Raw genomic sequence first — 21,072 nt, 5'->3', positions numbered from 1 at the left:
CTGTCAATCCCATCCCCCCCCATAGTTTCCCAGTACCGTCAGTCATTTTCTTATAGTATTACATTGGATGTTCAAGGTCCATTATATGAGTGAGAACATGTGATATTCGGATCTTTGTTTCTGTGAGAGGTCAGTCAGTATTATAGACTCTAGTTCCATACAGGTTGATGCGAAATTCATGATTTTGTTCTTTTTTATGGCTGTGTAGTATTCCATTGTGTATATGTACCACATTTTTTAATCCAGTCCTCTTTTGATGGGCAGCATGGTTGTTTCCAGGTTCTTGATATTGTGAACAACGCTGCGATAAACATACGTGTGCAGGTATCTTTTTTATAGAGTGATCTGTGTTCTTCAGGGTATATTCCCAGTAGGGGGATTGCGGGGTCAAATGGAAGGTCAATTTTTAGAGCTTTTAGAAATTGCCACACTGCTTTTCACAGAGGTTGCACTAGTTTACACTCCCACCAACAGTGTAGAAGTGTTCCCTTTTCCACACACCCTCTCCAGCAGTTGTTATTTTTTGAGTTGTTGATAATTGCCATTTTGACTGGAGTTAGGTGGTATCTCAGTGTGGTTTTGATTTGCATCTCCCTGATGATTAGTGAGGTTGGACATTTCTTCATGTGTTTATTGGCTGCTTGAATGTCTTCTTTTGTGAAGTGTCTGTTCATATCTTTTGCCCATTTTATAATGGGGTTGTTTGTTTTCTTCTTTTCAGTACGTTTCAGTTCCTTGTAGATCCAGGATGTTAAGCCTTTGTCAGACCTAGAGTTGGCAAATACTTTTTCCCAGTCTGTAGGCTGTCTCTCTGCTCTCTTGATGGTTTCTTTGGCTTTGCAGAAGCTTGTCAGTTTAATAAGGTCCCATTTGTCTATCTTCTCTCTTGTGACCTGTGAGTTTCGGGTTTTGTACAGGAATTGGATGCCAGTTCCAATTTCCATGAGAGTATTTCCTTCCTTTTCTAAGGTTCTTATGGTTTGAGGTTTTACATTTAGGTCTCTGATTCATTTGGAGTTAACCTTTGTGCATGGGGATAGATAGGGGTCCTGTTTCAATCTTCTGCATGTGGTCAGCCAGTTTTCCCAGCACCATTTACTGAATAGGTTCTCCTCTCCCCAGTGGTAGGTGGTGGGGGCTTTGTCGAAGATGAGTTGGTTGAGAAATTGAGGTTTTGCTTCTGGAATCTCAATTCTGTTCCATTGATCTATATGCCTGTTCCTGTACCAATACCAAGCTGTTTTGATGATTGTAGCTTTATAGTAAAGTTTGAAGTCTGGTATTGTGATGCCACCTGCTTTGTTTTTTTTTTTTGCTGAGGATTGTTCTGGCTATTCTTGGACGTTTGTGTTTCCATATGAATTCCTGTGTTGTTTTTTCTAGGTCTGAGAAGAATGTTGCTGGTAATTTAATGGGTATTGCATTGAATTTGTAGATTGCCTTAGGTAAGATGGACATCTTCACAATGTTGATTCTTCCAATCCATGAGCATGGGACATTTTTCCATTTGTTCGTGTCAACTTTGATTTCTTTGAGCAGTGTTTTGTAATTTTCATTGTAAAGGTCTTTCATGTTTCTGGTTAGGAAGATGCCAAGGTATTTCATTTTTTTTGTGGCTGTTGTGAATGGAATTGTGTTTTTTATTTGGGTTTCTGTTTGTTTATTATTGGTGTAGAGAAATGTGATTGTCTTTTGTACATTTATTTTGTATCCTGATACTTTGCCAAAGGCCTTTATCAATGTAAGGAGGCCTTTGACAGATTCTCCTGGGTTTTCAAGGTACACAATCATATCATCTGCATAGAGAGATAACTTGACTTCCTCTTTTCCTGTTTGAATACCTCTGATTGCCTCCTCTTCTCTGCTCTAGCCAGGACTTCCAATACTATGTTGAACAGGAGGGGTGAGAGTGGGCATCCTTGTCTAGTTCCAGTTTTCAGGGAAATTGGTTCCAATTTTTGTCCATTTAGGAGTATGCTGACTGTGGGTTTCTCGTAGATGGCTTTTACTATTTTGAGGTATGTTCCCCGTATGCCTAGATGTTCAAGGGTTTTTATCAAGAAGGGGTGCTGGATTTTATCAAAAGCTTTTTCTGCATCTAATGGTATGATCATGTGGGGTTTTTTTGACATCTGTTGATGTATTTAATTACATTTATGGTTTTACGAATGTTGAACCAGCACAAGGGTATATTTTGAAAGAGAGAGAGAGAGGTCACCTTCATATAACGTTTATTACAGCATATTGTTCTAATTGTGATATTTTATTATTAGTTATCGTTGATCTCTTACTGTGATTAATTGATAAATTAAATTTGATCACAGGGATGTGTCTAAGAAAAGATTGCATGTAGGGTTCGGTACTGTCTGTGGCTTTAGGCATCTACTGGGGGTCTTGGAATATGTCCTTTGTGATTAAGGTGGGAAAAACACTGTGCACAGAGTTCTCGGGTTCCTTCAGAGGCTCCTCCACGTGGGGAGGTGAATGGAACATTCCCACATAGCCTGCAATAACTCTTCTTCTTTCTATGAATATAGGATTTGCCATTTTTATCTCCAAGATCATTGCCTTCACATAAGAAAACCTTAGACTATACTGGAACAATCTGACTTGATGTCAATTACTCTTATACAAAACTCATTGGCTCCCTTCTCCTCTGACAAGTGGGTGCTGGTTTACCCATGGCCACAGTGTCCTTTGACTCAACATTGGCCTTTATCTCGCTAGATGTCACACTGCAACATGTCCACTTAGGCTTTTTACCTAGTTAGAGCTCCCCATTTTTTTTTTCTCCAAAACTCAATTCTCTGCTTTTAATTATTCTAAAAATAAATTCCATTTTGTTTTTTTTCATCTAAAAGTATTTTTTTCACAGAACAAATGTATATTAATTTAGTACCACCCCATGCATGGCACAGGTAAGGGTAGGAGATAAGACAGAGAGAAGAAGCACAAATAAAAAGGAAAAACACATACTGATCATATTCATGAAGTGCTTACAAACTAGCAAAACCCTGTGCGTAAATAACAATACTTAATGAGGTTTTTAAAAAAGTGGTAATTACCAAAGAAAGAAAAGCAATTTGGAAAATTCAGGTCAGAAAGAAATGACAAACACTTAAAGAACTCCTGTTATGCTCCAGGGAAGAATAGAAATAAACCTAGCATTGAAGGACACACAGTAATTGAACCTAGTGTGACAGTGCGAAAATGATTTCAAGACTGATAGGAGCATTGGGTAGCAAGTTTATCTTTAATTACAAAACCAAAATGCTTCACGCTAGACCAGTAACCAAAATTGTAAGTGGAAAAGCTAAAACTTTTAGGTAGCGGTGAGTCTGGTGGTGGGAAAGAGGGAGAATAACATCATTCATAGCACTTCACAGTCCATATGTACTAAATCTGTTAGTTCCTTTAAATGGAAAAAATCAAAAGACAGCAAAATTCCCCTAATGTTTCCAATTTTAGGAGCCTACAGGGCATCAGACTCAGACCTTCCTGGCAGAGACAGCCAAAAGAGACGACTTTGGGTAGGGCACCCCAACCCTGGATCACACAGGAGTAAAGACTAGGAGAGACAGGATACTCCTCAGTATGAAGCAGGAGGGTGACTGTGTCCCAGAGAATCTCTCCTAGAAAAGGTGACAGGAAATGACACTCTAGGGTTAATTACTAAGTATTGAGACTATACTCTTGGATGAATTCATTCATTCATTCATTCATTCAACAAATTGTTCTTGGGCAAAATCAACAGGGGCTGTGCTACACCCGAGGATGCAAAAACTGAAAAAGATAATTTAGCATATGTACGTTCTTTCCTTTGCCAGTTCTCCACACCACCACCACATGCCCACATTTCAGTGTTCCCCAGCAGACTCTTTATAATCCTTCAGGCCTTGGTTTTAATTTATATCATACTTTTCTATCCCCTAAAGATGGTCTCCTCTCCAATTCTCTCCCATAGAGACCTGCTCTTTTTCTTTGGCATATTTCTTCCAACTTGAACCTAGAGTCTTATTTATATGTTGACTTTGTTTTGATTTCTCTTTCCTAGAATAGAAAGACTTTCTCTGAGGCAGAAAACCAGTCTGTTTTATTATTATATACTCATTAGCTCTCCAAAGTATTGTTATATTGTAAATGCTCTAAAATTGTGATGAGGGTATTAATGAACATGAAACCACCACTAAATTGAGGGTTAGATATGCTACGAACCAGAGGTGACCAACAGTCCCAGGTTTCCCGGAACAGAAGCATTTCCCAAAAACATAGGCCTCTCCTTAATGAACCCAGGACAGTCCTAGATAAAATAAGATAGTTTGTCATCCTTACAAATTAGAGGTACAGTTTGCAAGATAATGACAATGCAATGTGTGACTAGAATCGCACTAATCATAACTTACATTCACATCATACTTTGCAGTTTATCAGAGAACATTCAACTGTCATATCTCCCTATTCCTTCACACTGCTTTGAGCTAGAAAGACAGAAGAGTACTACCTTTATGTTGCAGAAGATGAAACTGAGGCTCAGAGAGTTTAACAGATTTCTCTAGCATCGCTTGCCTAATAAATATAGCCATGATATTGAAAGCCATGCCTTTGGAAAGATGCCTTTTGCTGTGCCTAACATACTGTCTAACCAACTAACATAGGGATTAAACCTGTGACCTTGGCCTAATTAATGCCATATTTCTAGTAACCAAGCAATCTGAGACAAATGGATGGTAATAGTCAACAAACCAGAAATTTTAAGCTCTTCTATCACTTCTGTGGCAAGTGCAATACGTCTGTCAGTAATATTTTCTCCAAATTGGTATTTCCTCCAGATCATTGAAATGTGGTAAGCTGTATGCTTTAAATTTTAATGTAAGGTGGTTGTTGTTAACTTACTGCTTTACCATCTCATTAAATGTGTGACCTATGTCTACTCTTTGAAGCTCATTCCATCATCTCTGTGACCCCTATGTACACAGAGACCTTTACTAATGATAGGAATGTTTTCCTTCACCCATTGTTTCTCGGAGCCCTGAGAAATAACCCACTGTGGGTAATTAGAAGCTACTGAAATTAAACACAAGGAAATGTAATCCATCTCCCATCCCGCAAAAAAAGCAGAAGGCAAAAAATAATTCTTATAAAAGGAAAGGATGATTTTACTCTGGTTAGAATAAGTAAAAATAGCCATATTTTTAAAATGTGGATATTTTCTAATAAAATCGTATCCTTTGTGTCCACTTAGGCAAATCATTACTCTTCAGTTGTTTTCTGGATGAGACAAGACCAGTCTGGCAGGAAAGTCATCAAAGGTCAAAAACAAAGGTCTATATACTAGAAAGAGATTAAATATTAGAGTGAGTCAATGCTTTCTTGTCTTTATGTTAGAGAACTTTAACCTCTGGCTCAAGCGAGGAAGCATCTTAGAGTGAATATGAAACCCATTAAAATTAAACCAAAGCATACAGGGTGTACAGAGAACACCTTCCTTACATAAATTGGTTAGGGAAGATCTATATCATTTTTCTCCCAAGCTAGGTGGAAAAAGAAAATGCAGAAAGACATTGATTTGGAGCTTGAAAATGACATTACCATCGATGTCAAATTTAAAAAGAAGTAATCTACTTGGATAATCACAACATGGGAGTTAGGAAAAGAGAAAGTTTTTCTCGATGGTGAGCCTGGTTGCAGCTCTTGCTGACAAGTATAAAAAAGCTTTTTCAACCAAGAATGAGCCTCTGCCTTTACCCACTTGTTTTATTTTGTGCAGACCTCAAAGAGTGATCCACACATTTGAAAACAGATGGGGAATAAAAAGCAGTTAACTCCCATTCAAATCCTCCTGTTTTTCTAGGGCATCTCTCTCCTTTCATGGATGCTTATTTATTTTTATTTCAAAGAACTAAATGTTCTTTAGCTTCCAAAATGATCATTTTTCATACATGGATGAAGAGAAAACAGTAAGAATTCTTGTCATTAAGGCTATTTTACCTCAAGGCTGAGAAGAAAATTGTCAAAGAACCAAAGGTCTTCTGTTAGTAAATGTTTTTCATTTAACTATTCCTTCCGATATTAATCTTATAATGAATCAAAATTAAAAAGAAGTAGATTATTGACAAGAACACGGTTGGAAAAGTGCTGAAATTGGGATGAACGCTTAGATATATTCAGATATGGCACATTTAATAGCACAGCATGTGAAAAGCAGGGGAAACATTTACTAAGCTTGTATTCATGGTAGAATTTTTGGTCCTTAATGAATAATGAGTTAGATTATGCATGGAGGAAACTCATTAATGTAAAAGAAAAACACTCAGCATAATTTAGAAAGATGATCATAAAAATGCAAGCAATATAGCAGTAAATAATTACACTCTCCAAATAAAGCAGAAATAACAATAGTAATGTTATCCTAATAGAACTATAAGATTTTAACAACCCATTATTTGTCCATAAAAAGCAAATCAAAGACTTAAGTCAGAATGTAGAGAAAATTTTTCTGTTATGTTTTATTAATAAACCATAACTAATAAGTTACATTTTTTTAATATGCTGTTTTAGCAACAAAAAATATGCCTACGTCTCAAGTGTCAATGGAGCAATTAAAAACACTGATCAAATAACTAATGATAAAAATTATCTATTTTATAAAATAAAAACTTTACATAATTATGGCTAGACGATTTTAAAAATCAAATTGATTAGAGATTTAAAAACTCAAATATTTAGTCAATAAAAACTACTTACAGATTAATAAAAATGAATGCCATATTTCAAATCTAAGAAATACAATAAACTGTAGCCACAGTTCATTTCATGCTCTTAACACTTTCATTATTAACAAAGTAAATAAATAATATTTATGAAAAATTGATATTTTAGATACGTCTATTATTTTAAAATAGAAAAAACTATGAAAATAATATCTAATTCAAGAATTTTAAAAAAGAAAAATAAATACCCAAGCAAAGCAGCAGAAGGAAATAATTATTATAAAAAACAAAAATGTTAAAGGAGGAAAAAAAGGGAATTTTTTTTAAAGTTGGTGTTTTGAAAGGAAAGCAGTAAAATTGACCAGCCTCTCAGAAGTCTAATGAAGAAAAATAACAAATTTAAAAATAAGAAAGGAACTATCCAAACAGCTAAAAAGGTCATTTAAAATACTCAAAAGACTGTTATCTACATAAACTTATAATATGATTAAAATCTGAGGAAATGTGAATTTCTGAGGAAATGTGAATTATTAAAATTGGCTAATGAAGAGGTATAAAGCTGACTTGGATCATTCATGTAGGAAAAAAACTAGAAAACACCCACAAGAAAAACTCTAGCTCTATTACTAATATTCATTAATTCTCTCACACTTTTAAGAGAGAATTAATTTCCATCTGGCCTAATTTATCCCAAAATATTAATAAGAGGAGACAAAGCTATCTGCTGAGTGAGTGACCAAGTTACGACACCAGCCAATGACATCTTACTCAAAGTCCAGTGGAATTTTTTTTTAACTGTATAGCAACAATTTGATTCTCTCCAGTGTGACAAAGCATATATTTCTACAAAAATATGTTTATTTTTCAAAATCCATTTTATAGAGGAAATACTAACACTCATTGAAATAAAACTACTTCCCCAAGGTCACCTAGTATGGATTTACTTCTGTGTTTTAAAGTCCATGCTCTTTTCACTACTTTGCATAATCCATGAGCCCTGAATCATCAACCTCCAGTAAGCACCCATAACCTGACAGTAATTCTGCAGTTACACTCACAACAATTCACCCTCATTTTCAATCTATAGCCATACAGAACTCTCAAGCTTTAATTCTATCTGAGTGGGAACTCTCAAGCTTTAATTCATTCTGGGAAGGTAAAACTGAAATCCTTTAAGTCAAGACCATAGAGTTACTTCTGGTTTAAACTGGATTTCTTTGGGGATACTATTCTATTACATCAGGATTTGTCTTAAGACTTTTCTCCTTTTCGTTTTCTATCTCTTCTTTTCCGAGGAAGTTCTGGAAGCTCTGGAGGGTGGAAGATGGTGAGGGTGAGGGGCTTACAAGACTCTGGGTATAGCCCCGGAGGGTGGAGGTGGATGGTGGAGGAAGACCTGGTTCATGATTGCTGCCTTCCTGGTGTGTACAGCTTGAGTTACTCCACTCTTCCATTGGCTCAGGCATGGCAGGAAATGACCATGGTTATCACCCCACTTTGCTCATCATTTGCTACAAAACCCTCTCTGCACCTCTGTGACCTTCCACAGGCATGCTGGCTCTCATCGTCAACCTTCTTTCTTTCTTCACTCATTGGATTTCTTCTTTATCACATAGATAAAAAGACTTGAGTGTCAAGCTTCAGTCAGTTTTCCCATTGGACCTAACCTGCCACCTACTCTACTCAACTGCTACCGTTCCAGGTTGAAATAAGCAACTAAGCAGTTCCATTCTCCACCCCCAACAGTTCCACACAAGAGGCAGGATATCTGTCTTCTGCAGTTTTACTAACTTTTGACTCTCAAAAGGGCTAACTGATAAGTAATTCTCAGAAACTCAGAGCATTGATCACTGATGACTGCATGTTGAAATCTCTTTTCTCCAACCCTCTAAACAGGCCCTTGCTTCAACAATAGGCCAGAACACATCATGATAGAGCAGGGGCTGACCCTAAGATCCCCAGAGAATTCTTAGGTTAGAGATGAGTCCCCTTCAACAGACCTTTAGTATTTAGGATAATATAGAGAAATAACATGTGATTCCAAATCTCTAAACTTCATTCTCCAAACGAATCCACAATTTAGAAAGATTCATTTTTTAAAATACTAGATTACATAATAATTTCTTAACTTTAAAGAAAAATATTGTATAAGAAAAAATAATGTATTAACTAAATGAACAGTTTTTAAAAGACCTTTTTGATCAGCTTAACTAAAAAAATATTTCTACTGTCACAATATAAACTTATGATGTGGGATCACTGAGATAAAGGGAGGTTTGGTAACCAAGGATGGTCAGAAGACACACACCCAAGAACATCACAATTTTTTAAACATACAAAAATTGTATGGGAAGAATTGAAATATCATTCCTTGGCTAATTCCTTCAGTTCAGATATTAGAACGAGGTATTTGGTATCTCAGCTACTCTACTTCTATAGCGAATACAATTCAGATAAGAAGGCCTGTGTAGTTAATTCATTCTCTTCAAATTTTAATAACATATAGGGTAATCAGTAGCATATGTAGCTACTTTAGTCATGTCACATGAACATGCTCTTTCACAAAATCGAAGTACCACTAAAACCTTCCAGAAACTTGAAGATCATCCTCCTTTTTCCTCAGCTCCTTCAACCTGTTATTTAGCAAATATTGTCAGTTCTACCATCTTAGTATCTTTGATCTCTGCCCTCACTTTTCCATTCCAGTAGTCAGTGATTTGGTTGGGCGTAATTCCATGACAACACAATAGCTTCATAAGTGGATCTTCTTCCTGCCTCCAATTTGATCTCCATATTTGTCAATCTTTCTGATCTGTTAAAAATCTTCTTATAGCTTTCTATTGCCTTCAGAATTAAAAGTTCGAACAGGTTAGGATGTATCTTAGATGTTCCAGGACTTTATGCCATGTTATTCCTCCTGCCTCACCTCTCCCTACGATCTCCTTTTCATTATTCTACTAGCTACACTTGTGACTCCTAGAAATTGTCGAGCTTTCATCTCTGTACTTTCCATATACTTGTTGTTCCTCTTTCTAGAACATTCTTCTTTTCTTCTGTCCCTTCACTTAGTTAATTCTTATTTATCCTTCAAGTTGCAGTTAAGCAAAATTCCTTCTCAGAAACCACTCACCCTTTGACCTCCATCCCATATTCAATCTGAATCAGGACATACTCTACAATGGGCTCTCAGAGACCCATGTGGGTACCCCCTCTATTAAACAGCGGCATGAAATAGTTTATTTTATTTTGCCTTATGCAGCAAATTCCCATAGGACACTGAATGTTTATGTGTTACCTTCATAAGCTCAGAATTTAGTACAATTTTGATGGCATAGTAGCCATTCAAGAAATATTTGTTGACTGAGTCATTCAATAAATACAGAATTAGTTGCTTGGTGGTTGTATAATTATGAGTTTATTAGTTCATTTTGTACTGTTGTAAAGGAAGGCCTGAGACTTGGTAATTTATAAAGAAAAGAGTTGTATTTGGCTCATAGTTCTGCAGACTGTACACGAAACATGGAGCCAGTATCTGCTCCTGGTGAGGGCTTCAAGAAGCCTTCAATCATGGCAGAAGGCAAAGGGGGAGCCAGCATGTCATATGACAATAGTGGGAGTGAGAGAGAGAGGAGGAAGTGACAGGCTCTTTTTAACAACCAGCTCTTCTGAGAAGTAATTAAGAAAAGCTCACTCATTATGGCAAGAGGACACCAAGTCATTCATGAAGGATCCACCCCCAAGACCCAAATACCTCCCACTAGGCCGCATCTTCAACACTGGGAATCAATTTCAACATGAGATTGGAGGCAACAAGCATACAAACAATAATAGCAACATACTTAACGGTCTCAGTTTCTTCATTCATAAAATTGTTGTAGTGTTATACCTATCTCCTAAGATTTGTAAAAGAATTAAACGACATCATCCAACATCATACTTTGCTCAGAAAATGTTGTCTGATAGACATAGGTCTGTATCCCTCTTCCCCAACCTTTGTCTGCAGTGCCATGTACTTTCCCTCACTGCATTAGCCTAGAGCAAGTTTAATCACCTTCCTAAGCTTCGTGTTTCTTAGCTGTTAAGAACTTAATGTTAGTGTTTCCCAATGATTAAATGAGATAAGGCACATAAGAGATATATCAGAGATGAACACCATACATACTAAAAGTTTACTGTGATTATTATTATTAATTTTTGGTGCTAGTAATACTTACATTCATGACATAGGTTATGAAGAAGTAGCGATGATCACTCCTGAAACCAGTATTACAAAGAAAGTTTCAGACCTTCATTAGAAGTGTAAAGGAATAACTTTCCTAAAAAAAAGTGTTAACACTTTTGAGAAAAATGAAGTACAAAACAGACATGAATCGATTATTGCTATTAACATATATAGAATAATTTATTGGTATTTCAAATAATTGATAATTTATTTGATTAGCTTCAAATAAATTATCAATTATTTGAAATACCAATAAATTATTCTCAAGATTCATATCAGATTTCTTCCTAGAATGAAAAGGACTTTGGTAAGATGGCATAATAGTAGTAAGCAATGTACATATCTAGGGCAATATATTTTGACATTCTTCAACTTCTTTGGAACATTAAGCATCAAGGGAAGCAGAAATAGCACAGAAAAAAGGAAAAGAAATTAAGAATGACTTTAGAGAAAGCAAAGGAAACATGATTTTGATTTGACCTACATTTATAAAGGGAAATACTGCAACACAGAAAGAACAAGAAAATGTTGGGCAAATGGAATGTCCTACACTTACATTCAATTTTTGCTACAGATTGGGGCATTTTTAGATTATTTTTTAAAACTGCTAATTTGTTAATTATGTTTAAAGAACAAGTATGTCTGTTGCAAAAATAAATACTAAAGATCTTGTTATTCAAAAAAGAATTTTGCTATAAATTGTCCCTTAAATCACTTTTGACAGAGACCATGTCTTTTCACTGTCACAGACAGTCTGGGGATTCATTATTTTCTACTTATTTAACCTAACCGATAAAGTTAGTATAGCATCCAACTGAGACAGCTTGGTGCCTGCCCTGAGGGTAAAGAAAATTTCAAAATGGGAGGAGGACACGGCCTTAGTAAGTGCATTATATTTATCTTTTGACTTTGGCTATATTTGGCCACTTTTCAGCACAAATGACATTTTCTCTGTGGTAGCAACTAATACACCGCAGAAAGGTTAGCAATGTTACTTCCAAAATAAATTAAACACTCTGTGTTGATAAAGCTGCTTCCATTGCTCTCCATTTACCTAAGTAGCTTTAAGTCTTTTTTGGAAGAAGCCAGGGAATGAAACATAAGCATTTTCCTTAAACAAAGCACGTTCTTTTCAGAGCCAGCACTAGTTATACTGGGATATTCAACTTATCTAGATACAATTTTGAGGTGTTTAGATTATGGTGAGAGGTGCAAGGCAGTTATATTTTAAATATTTTATACAATATATATAATATCTTATGTATAGTTTGTGACAAGATTGAAAAGCCAGAAAAAGGGCAAATAATTGACAGAAGTGTTTGTTGAAAGTCAAAGCATAACCTATCTTAGTATCTTAGTGAACGAGCCTCTAGTTTTAGGATCAGAGCTTGCAGAAGAATTGGGTCACTCCACTAAATACAATCAAGGTGTGTGTGTGTGTGTGTGTGTGTGTGTGTGTGTGTGTGTGTGTGTAGGGGAGGAGGGAGGATGGAGAAGAAAGGGCATGAAAAATGAACAGAACAAGAAATTCAATATAAATCCGGGTCAAGAGAAAGATAAGCGCATAGAAGAAAATATTAAGAACAAAATGACCAGTTCCTATCTCCAAGCTGGCCTTCCCAATTACATCATGCATTTGTTCAAGAGCTGGGAACGTATAATTTTTTTCTTTACATTTGCATCTCACAATGAGTTTCCCAGTTGCTTTCTATAGAAACAATATCACTTAGTAACCTCTTGCCAATTTCTTTATTATTTTATATATTTAAAGGCATTCCTTTTTTATTTTGAATATATCGAACAATATATTACTGACTACAAACTTTTGATTTTATAATATCTAAGTGTAAGACTCAGAGAGCAAATTATTTTGGTCATTAAGCATTTCTGTTTTCTGATCATTGTGTGTTTGTTTTGAAATGATGCATACATATTTTCTAAGCATGTAACCTTTCATCTACTAATCTTATCTTGTATCCCCGACTAGATTGCAAACCCTTGTGTCTGATTCTCCTTGTGTCTTCCATAGGGCCAAGCCAGTACCCTGCATATAGATTACAACTGGCTCTAATTTGAAACAATATTAGGATAGAAATCAGTAATAAAAAATGGCTTTATTTTAAAGTTAGCACAGACCATCAAGAAAGAAAATAAGAAATGATAATAGGAATAAATAGAAATTAATACTTCCTCCACTGATTTACTTATTTACAAATATTAGAATGACTTTCATGTGCCAGGTAGTGTTGTAGTCTAATGGAAAATGTTGGTGAATAAGACAAACAAAAGTACTTGCCCTCAATAATTAATATATTGACAGAGAATAATAAGTTCTATGGAGAAAAACCAAGCAGAGAAAGGGTAAAGTGGGCTCTAGGAGTCAGAAATATTATGAGACGGGTTGAATTTTTTTTTTTTTTTTTTTGAGTTGGAGTCTCACTCTGTCGCCCAGACGGGAGTGCAGTGGCTGCTCCCAGCCACCGCAGCCTCAACCTGCTGGGCTCCGGTGATCCTTCCGCCTCAGCCTTCCAAGTAGCCGGATGGGTTGAATTTTTAATAGGTAACCAAGGAAGGCCTCACTCAGAAGGTGGTATTACAGCAAGAGTTGGGGAGTGAGCACCAATGATGATTTACTATTTACAACTGTGAAATAACTCCACTACTATGGAGTTGCATGTTCACTTGGAAATTTTGCTCAATAGAGACAAACAAAATATTTCCTACCCAATAGAGAAGAGAACCTCAATAGTTGTATTGTCCTAAGGGTTGCTAACCACATTTGTATTTGAAAGTATTTGGAAGAATATTCCAGGCAGGGAAAACACTCATAAAAACCTTGAGATAGAAAGCCTCCAAAAAACAGCAAGGCAGCCCTTGAAGGCCAAGCACAATAAGTGAGACAGAGAATTTCTAGAGATGAACTTAGAGAACCAATGTACTTGGGAAGAGCTACAAAGTATGTAGAGGCTTAGAGCCCATTGCAGGAATTTTACTGGGCAGGGGTGGAGAGAATGTGATGTAAACTTATCAGAAGACTTTAACAAGAGAAGTGTCATGATGACTTCTACTTTAACAGGATCACCGTATTTGTTTTTTCTGAAACCAGATTATAAAGCCAGTCAGGAAGAATGTCAACAATCTAGGCAAGAAATGATGGTGGTTTGGACCAGGGTGATAGCAGTAAAAGCAGAACAATAACATCCAGATTATATATTGAAGTTTGAGTCAGCAAGATTTGATCACATAAAGTGTGGAAATGAGATGTAAATCATGGATGACTAAAGCTATTAAGAAATAGTATCTACAACTTGTAAATAAGACAAAAGGATGACAGTGTGTTCTTTCATATCAGACCATTGCCTCACAGGTCCTGGCAAGGATAATTTGATTCTCTAAGTCATGCACCAATGCGGACTTACAATTTATGGTTGCAAAATAACACTGCTACTATGGAGTTGCGTGTTCACCTGGAAACTTTTGTCCAGCAGAGATGGACAAAATATTTCCCATCCAATAGAGAAGAGAGCCTCAACACTTGTATTGTCCTGAAGATTATTAACCATTTTTGTCTCTAATTTAGCAAACTTATTTCGCTTGCTTTCCTGGCTGACTATATAACATCTGTATGTTCTCTGAATCAGTTTTACCTCTTTTGAGTCCTTTGATCTTTTTAATCAACTTTTCCACCTTGCTGGTTCCTTCATGAATGTGAACTAACACATTTTTGACAAATTAGGTTTTTGGCACATGCTCACACTTTATATTTGCATGAAAGTCATATTCCTATGGTTTTTTTAAATACTGTATTTTGACAAAGGTTTTGAGTGTGAACACTTGAAAGACTGAAGCTACCATTTACTGAATTGGAAAAGACACTGAGAAGAACAAAGTTTGGGGGAAGGTCAATAGCTCAGTTTTGGGCAGGATAAGTTTAAGTTGCCTACTAGGTATTTATGTGGTGATGTAGAGTGGGAGTTAGATGAAAGGGTTTGAGTAAGGGAAGGGTGCTGGGTTCAGTTAGTGACGTGAAACTGTTGAAAGAGATCACCCAGGGAGTCTAGGAAAGAAAATGTAAGAAAGGTATAAAGCCTGATCGCTGAGCCATTCCAACACTTAAAGTTAAGAAATCAGAAGGAACAAGAACACGTAGTAAAGTGGCTTGGAAAACCTGGGTCCTACATTGTCCTAGAAACCAATTAAGACAGGTGTTTCAAGTAGAAGGTAGGAATTCACTCTGTCAAATGTGGTGGAGTACCCAGGTAAGGTGAAGACTGTGAGCCAACCACTGAATTTAGAAACATACATGTCCTTCACGTCCTTGGTCAAGGCAATTTTAATGAAATTACAGGATTAGAAGCCTCATTGGAAAGAGTTCGAAGAAAATGAAAATAAAGCAATTGAAGAGATAATATGGACAATTTACTGGAGGGGTTTTATCCAAAATAAGAGGAGAAAAGGCAGAGTGTGTGGGCATGGATTCAGGCCCAGATTCATGGTCATGCATTTGAAGAAAGCCTGAGTGTGTGCTTTTTCTTCAGTGGAGTTTTGCTATGAGGGTGTGACACAGGGTATTCTAAAAGTTGGACTAAATATCAGTTGGATTTTTTCCAGGTGATTATGATGCAGCAAGAGAGTCTCAAAGGACTTGAGGATGTACGAAGAAGTGATCATAATGATGAACCTTAGAAATAAGTGGAGAAAAAGAGTGAAAAAGACCCGGGGGGTGATGTAGAAAAACTGTAGATCAATGGATTTTAGCATCTGGTGAAATTAAAGATATGTTGGAGTCAAGGAACTCTATGAGTAAGCTATATAGATAAGAGGTAGGATTGGAAGGTTGAATGCTGAATAATTCAATTTTACTTACAAGTCTGGGTTATGACTATATGATGTAGTGGCTAAAATAAGGTAGAGACGAAGGGTCAGGACCATGAAAAGGAAGCAGAGACAAAGAACTCAGTGAGCAGACACAACCCTGCTTGTAAGTGATGTGGAGGTGTGAGGAACCAAGAAGTCTGGCTGTGGAGACGGCGCTCCTAATCAACACCTTATGACATCATGCAATTGTTCAACTGTTTGTAAAGTAAGTTTCAGTGTTTTTAGTTGCCTTCATGTAGAGAAATAAGAAGCTTTGTAGAATTCTTTATTTTGTATACTAGAGTGCATGATCTTTGAAATAACCCTTTCCAGGGTGTTAATCTTGTCTACACCCTAGCATAACATATCCTAAATGAACAAAACTCACCCTTGTGTGCTTCTCACCAAAAATACAAACAGAATGCAAAGTAGGTAGTATAGAAAGCTAGGCAACATAAAACAAATGGTTGACGGGGGCAAGAGAAATTTAAAATGAATCAAGTTATGGATGCAAAGGAAGAGAACATTTTTAAAGAAGGTGTACAGGGAAGAAAAAAAATTATGTGCAGAAGAATTAAAGAAAACCTGTAAGGCTTTTCATATAGGTCAGAAAAGCTTACAAATAGTAATAATAATGAACAGTTCGTGGAAAGAATTATTCAAGAATTTATAGGACAAGAGAACAAAACAGGACAACTGGTTACTAGAAATCCAGGCAACAGTAAAACAAGTGGTTGACACATGATAAGAGAAATATAGAATAAATAGAAATAAATATAGAAATATGGAACCTTGGATGTGTTTCCAAGGTACCTTGATCTCTCCTGGCTGATAAACTACTACAGGCATCTTGGGCAGGGAGATTTGGGGTGTTTAAAACTCACTATAACATCATTTGCTCCAAAAATATAGCATACTTATAATTTATTGTGTAAAGTTAATTTAATTAATCAGCTTATTATTTTATTCATGCTAACTACATCATAACCCACTAATCATGTCTTTTTTGCTTATAACTTAAAAACTACCCAATTACTAATGCATGAATCCAAATGACCCTAGGGAACATAAAACTACTAACTAGCATAGGTCCAGTCACAAATGGAGACTTTAGAATTAGTTATACTGGTGCCTCCTTCTGAAAGATGGACTCACAGAATATCTGAATGTTTAGTTACACAACCACTAGTCTCTTGAAATAAGCCAAAGCTCTCGTTCACGAGCTTGACTCAACTTTTTTTTTTCTTAGTAAAGCATTAAAAAGATAGTAATCGCAACCTGATGAGTATCATGTAAATTTTCTCACTGGGATGGCAGAGGTGGAAGAAAAATCTAAAAAACCAAATAAAACAAGTATGCCTTCGATTTATAATGCATCTGCCTGTGAGGCATCAAGTGATTTCTTAAAGACTTGTCCACACCCTCTTTATATAAAGATGATCCTTTGTCACTTTTCATAATTTTAAAGGAAAAAAATATACTGAGAACGAATGTTAATTCTTAATGTCAGTTTTATAATAAAGGCAAAAAGACTTGGGATTGGAATGGTGTTATTTAAACAGTTCAATTAAGAAATTATCTCTAGCTGTCCTTAGACAGCAAGCATGATTGAGCATATACACATTTGTTCTCTTTATTTAACTGGCAAGAAACACTGTTCCTTAACTCCAGTTTATGCATTCCTAGCAATTTTCATAACAGTACTAAGTAAAACTAAACAGTACATTTCTAGGGGATTATAGCACTTCTCAGATAGTCCTAATCACTTGAAGTGCATTACTAGGTGCAAGGCTTAAAGCCAAAATATGCTAATTATGCACAAAGGCACTATCTTTTATTTTTTTATTTTAAGGATGTGGAGTACAATTCAGGGTTAGGTACAGAAAGTGGTCATCGTACAGGTAAAGTGTGGGTTACCTTATTGGTGTCATGTGCCCCCCCTCCCCTGGCAGTGTCTCATCAGGCACTTTAAGGAGGGCTTCTTAACCAGATGGAGCAATATCTCCACTTATGTCCTCCCCTAGAAGGAGTTTAAGGATTTATAGTTCTCAAATAACTTGAAATTTTAGAAAGTATTTTTGTTTGCTTATAGAAGCTATGGTCATATTACAGTTTCATTACAATGGTACTAGAAAGCTTTCGAGTTCATACTACCCCTTTACCTCAAAAATGTAATCCCATAGTTTATTTTGATGTACAAAATTTTTCATCTTAGATGGTCTAGGGTTCTATTTCTTAATCTCCAACTCCCTATACACACACACCCATTGTTAGACCCTATGTAGTGTGTCCATTGTCAATGTTTTGCAGTATTATATCCTCTGTATAAATCCCCTAAATTTTGGTGAGCATGTAAGGATTTCTTTCTCATAGAAGCAGAAATCCCTGCAAGTCATTTTTATTCCAGGGACACCTAAGCACCTTTTTTTGTTTCACAGGCCTTAGAATATATCTAAGGTTATGTTTGCCTCCCTGGCTTATAAGGCACCTGAGTATTTCCTGACAGAAAATCTTTGCTACTGGCCTTATTTATGTTTGTCAAATGTTTTAGGTGTTTCAAATTGCTTCGTGTCCATTATTTCTATTCAATTAAATTTAAGAAACAGCATAGTGACTACAAATGTCAGTTGGATTTTCTTTGTTCAGGTTTTGGTCCTTAATAATGTCTCAAGGGGTTCTTTACTAGATACGCAAGTGGTTAGAACTCTTGCAATTAAATGTGAGAGAAGATCTGCTATAGCTTGATTAAGGAAAAAGGTGTGTGTGTAGTGAGAGGGGAGTTAGTTACAGAACCACAGAGCATTAACTTCAAACCTGATTGTACACAAAAGAAACTCTAAGTTACATAATCAGTGCTCAGTTTCTCTTGATCCCTGCATTCTGCTTTCCTCCCAGTCCTGTCCATTCTTAGACGTCTTATCCCCTCAAGATGGCTGCCAATTGCTCCAAGTGTACCATATTTTATAGGATCTACATCATCACTGATTGTAAGAAAAAAACTTTATGTGTCTATAAAGAAACTTACTGACGCTTAAATAATAATACAATGGTTTCTTGCACCATAAATTGTAAAATGCAGCCCTATCAGAGATGTCAACATTTGAGTGAAAAGAAAGCATTCTAGAGACAATGAAATATTATGGGCTATTTTCTCAGCAACTCCAAGATAACAATAGATTTTATAACCCTTATGAGGTATACCATAGTTGGTCTTACATCAGATCATGTCTATCTCTGAACAAATTAGATGGCCTCACCGGGGAAACAATATGCTGATCATTCTCACTCAAGCCCCTTGGACTAAGAGTGGAAAAGGGGTAGTTTCTCTAATGAAAACATAAGGTCTTTTCCAGAAGAAAAGGTTATAAATTCTGGAAAAACAAATAATAATAAATGTCCAGCATTATAAATCATGTAGTAATAAAACTATAGGGCAACTTTCATTGAATAATTATAAGTGACTTCACTGTATATTTTTTCTCTACTGCAAGAAGAACTTTTAGAACACTAGGGATGGAGGAGGAAAAATAATATTTTAGGGATTGAACAGTGCCTGAAAATAGTTCACCCTTTTCTCAAAAGATTTTTTCCTTTCCCGATTTCTTGCTTCAAATTTTTTTCACAGTAAAGAAGTCACCCAGGGTTAGCCCTGCAACCTACAGTATCAAGGTTACAAATAGATCTGGTTGATAAAAGAACGCTATCACAGAATCCTTCTATAGTAAATTTGCTTGAATGGTACTCAAGACTTAAGTTCAATTTCATCTTATGACTTAGTAAGGAAGCAGTTTATATAATAATTTAGTATGTGTTAAAGGCCATATATAGCACTTTTATCACCAAAGGGAATGGAGAATAAAAATGAAAAGCTATTTTATAAAACCCTTCATCCAAGAGTAGCTGGTTACTTTTAATTTAAATCATAGACAAGAACTAAAATATACCAAATAGGAAAGTTGACATTTTTAATAGTTTGACTTTTTTCTTCTAATGAGTAGCACCTATGAGGCATCCCCTTCATAGGAACCTCAGACTCTTGTTAACTCAAAAGATGCAGCAAAAAAATGCTCCATAGTCTCACCATGTTGGGTTAAAAGGAGAATCAATCAAAGATCCCCCAGAGTGCCGAGTGTGACTGTGCAGCTCTCAGTGGGGCAGTGAGCAGAGCCCGGATGAAAACCAAATGACAGGCAGCAGCATCAGGGGTAGTTGCAGAACTTAAAAGCTATTTAAGATTCTGTGCCAGAAGGAAAAAAAACAAACAACCCCAGTAAAAAGTGGGCAAAGGACATGAATAGACATATCTCCAAAAAAGATATACAGGCAGCTAACAGACAAATGAAAAAGTACTCATCCTCACTAATCATCAGAGAAATGGAAATAAAAACCACATTGAGATACCACCTAACCCCTGTAAGAATGGCCATCATTAATAAAACAAACAACAGATGCTGGTGAGGATGAGGAGAAAAAGGAACACTATACACTGCTTATGGGAATGCAAACTAGTACAACCTTTTTGGAAAACAGTGTGGCAATCACTAAATGAACTAGACATTGAACTTCCATATGACCCAGCAATCCCTCCATTGGGAACATACCTGGAGGAACTCAAATCATTCTACAAAAAAGATACCTGCACACACATGTTTACTGTAACACTATCCACAATGGCAAAAACATGGAACCAACCGTGCTGCCCATCAAAACTGGACTGGATTAAAAAAAATGCGGTACACATACACAATGGAACATTACACAGCCATAAAGAAGGACAAACGGCCAGATGTGCACGGATGTCGGTGCTCCTGGGGCTCGGAGGCGCCTGACGCGCACAGCAGGGACCAAGACTGCAAACTGCTGAATAGACAGACTGTAAAACAGAGGGAAAAGTGAACAAAACCAGAAGACCCTCATAAGGAAGAACAGGTCATTGCAGAAGAGAAATAAAAGCAACCCCACCTTCCCTCAAAAACAGAATTGAAGAGGGGGAGGGAAAGGGGTAAAGGGAGAAAAATCTACAGAAATGAAGAAAAACCAAAAGAAGAGTATGGGTCTCTCCCAGACGCCTGGGAGAGCAGACACTGAGAAAATTGACTTTGGAATACAAACAATGAAAAGTCCCCAGAATGAAGGGTCTCAAAATGCAAATGCAGATATCAAAACAATAATGGAGAGACTAAAAAGAATTGAGGAGACACAAGAAGAAACTAGGAAGGAGCTGATATCTGAGATAACAGTAATAAAGAATACTGTGAATGAAATAAATAACAAGTTGATAAG

The sequence above is a fragment of the Carlito syrichta genome, unplaced genomic scaffold, assembly GCF_000164805.1.
Source record: "Carlito syrichta isolate Samal-C Ts95f unplaced genomic scaffold, Tarsius_syrichta-2.0.1 Scaffold305718, whole genome shotgun sequence".
Classification (NCBI taxonomy): domain Eukaryota; kingdom Metazoa; phylum Chordata; class Mammalia; order Primates; family Tarsiidae; genus Carlito; species Carlito syrichta.
The sequence above is the reverse complement of the archived record's forward strand: the minus strand, read 5'-3'. Positions refer to the sequence as shown.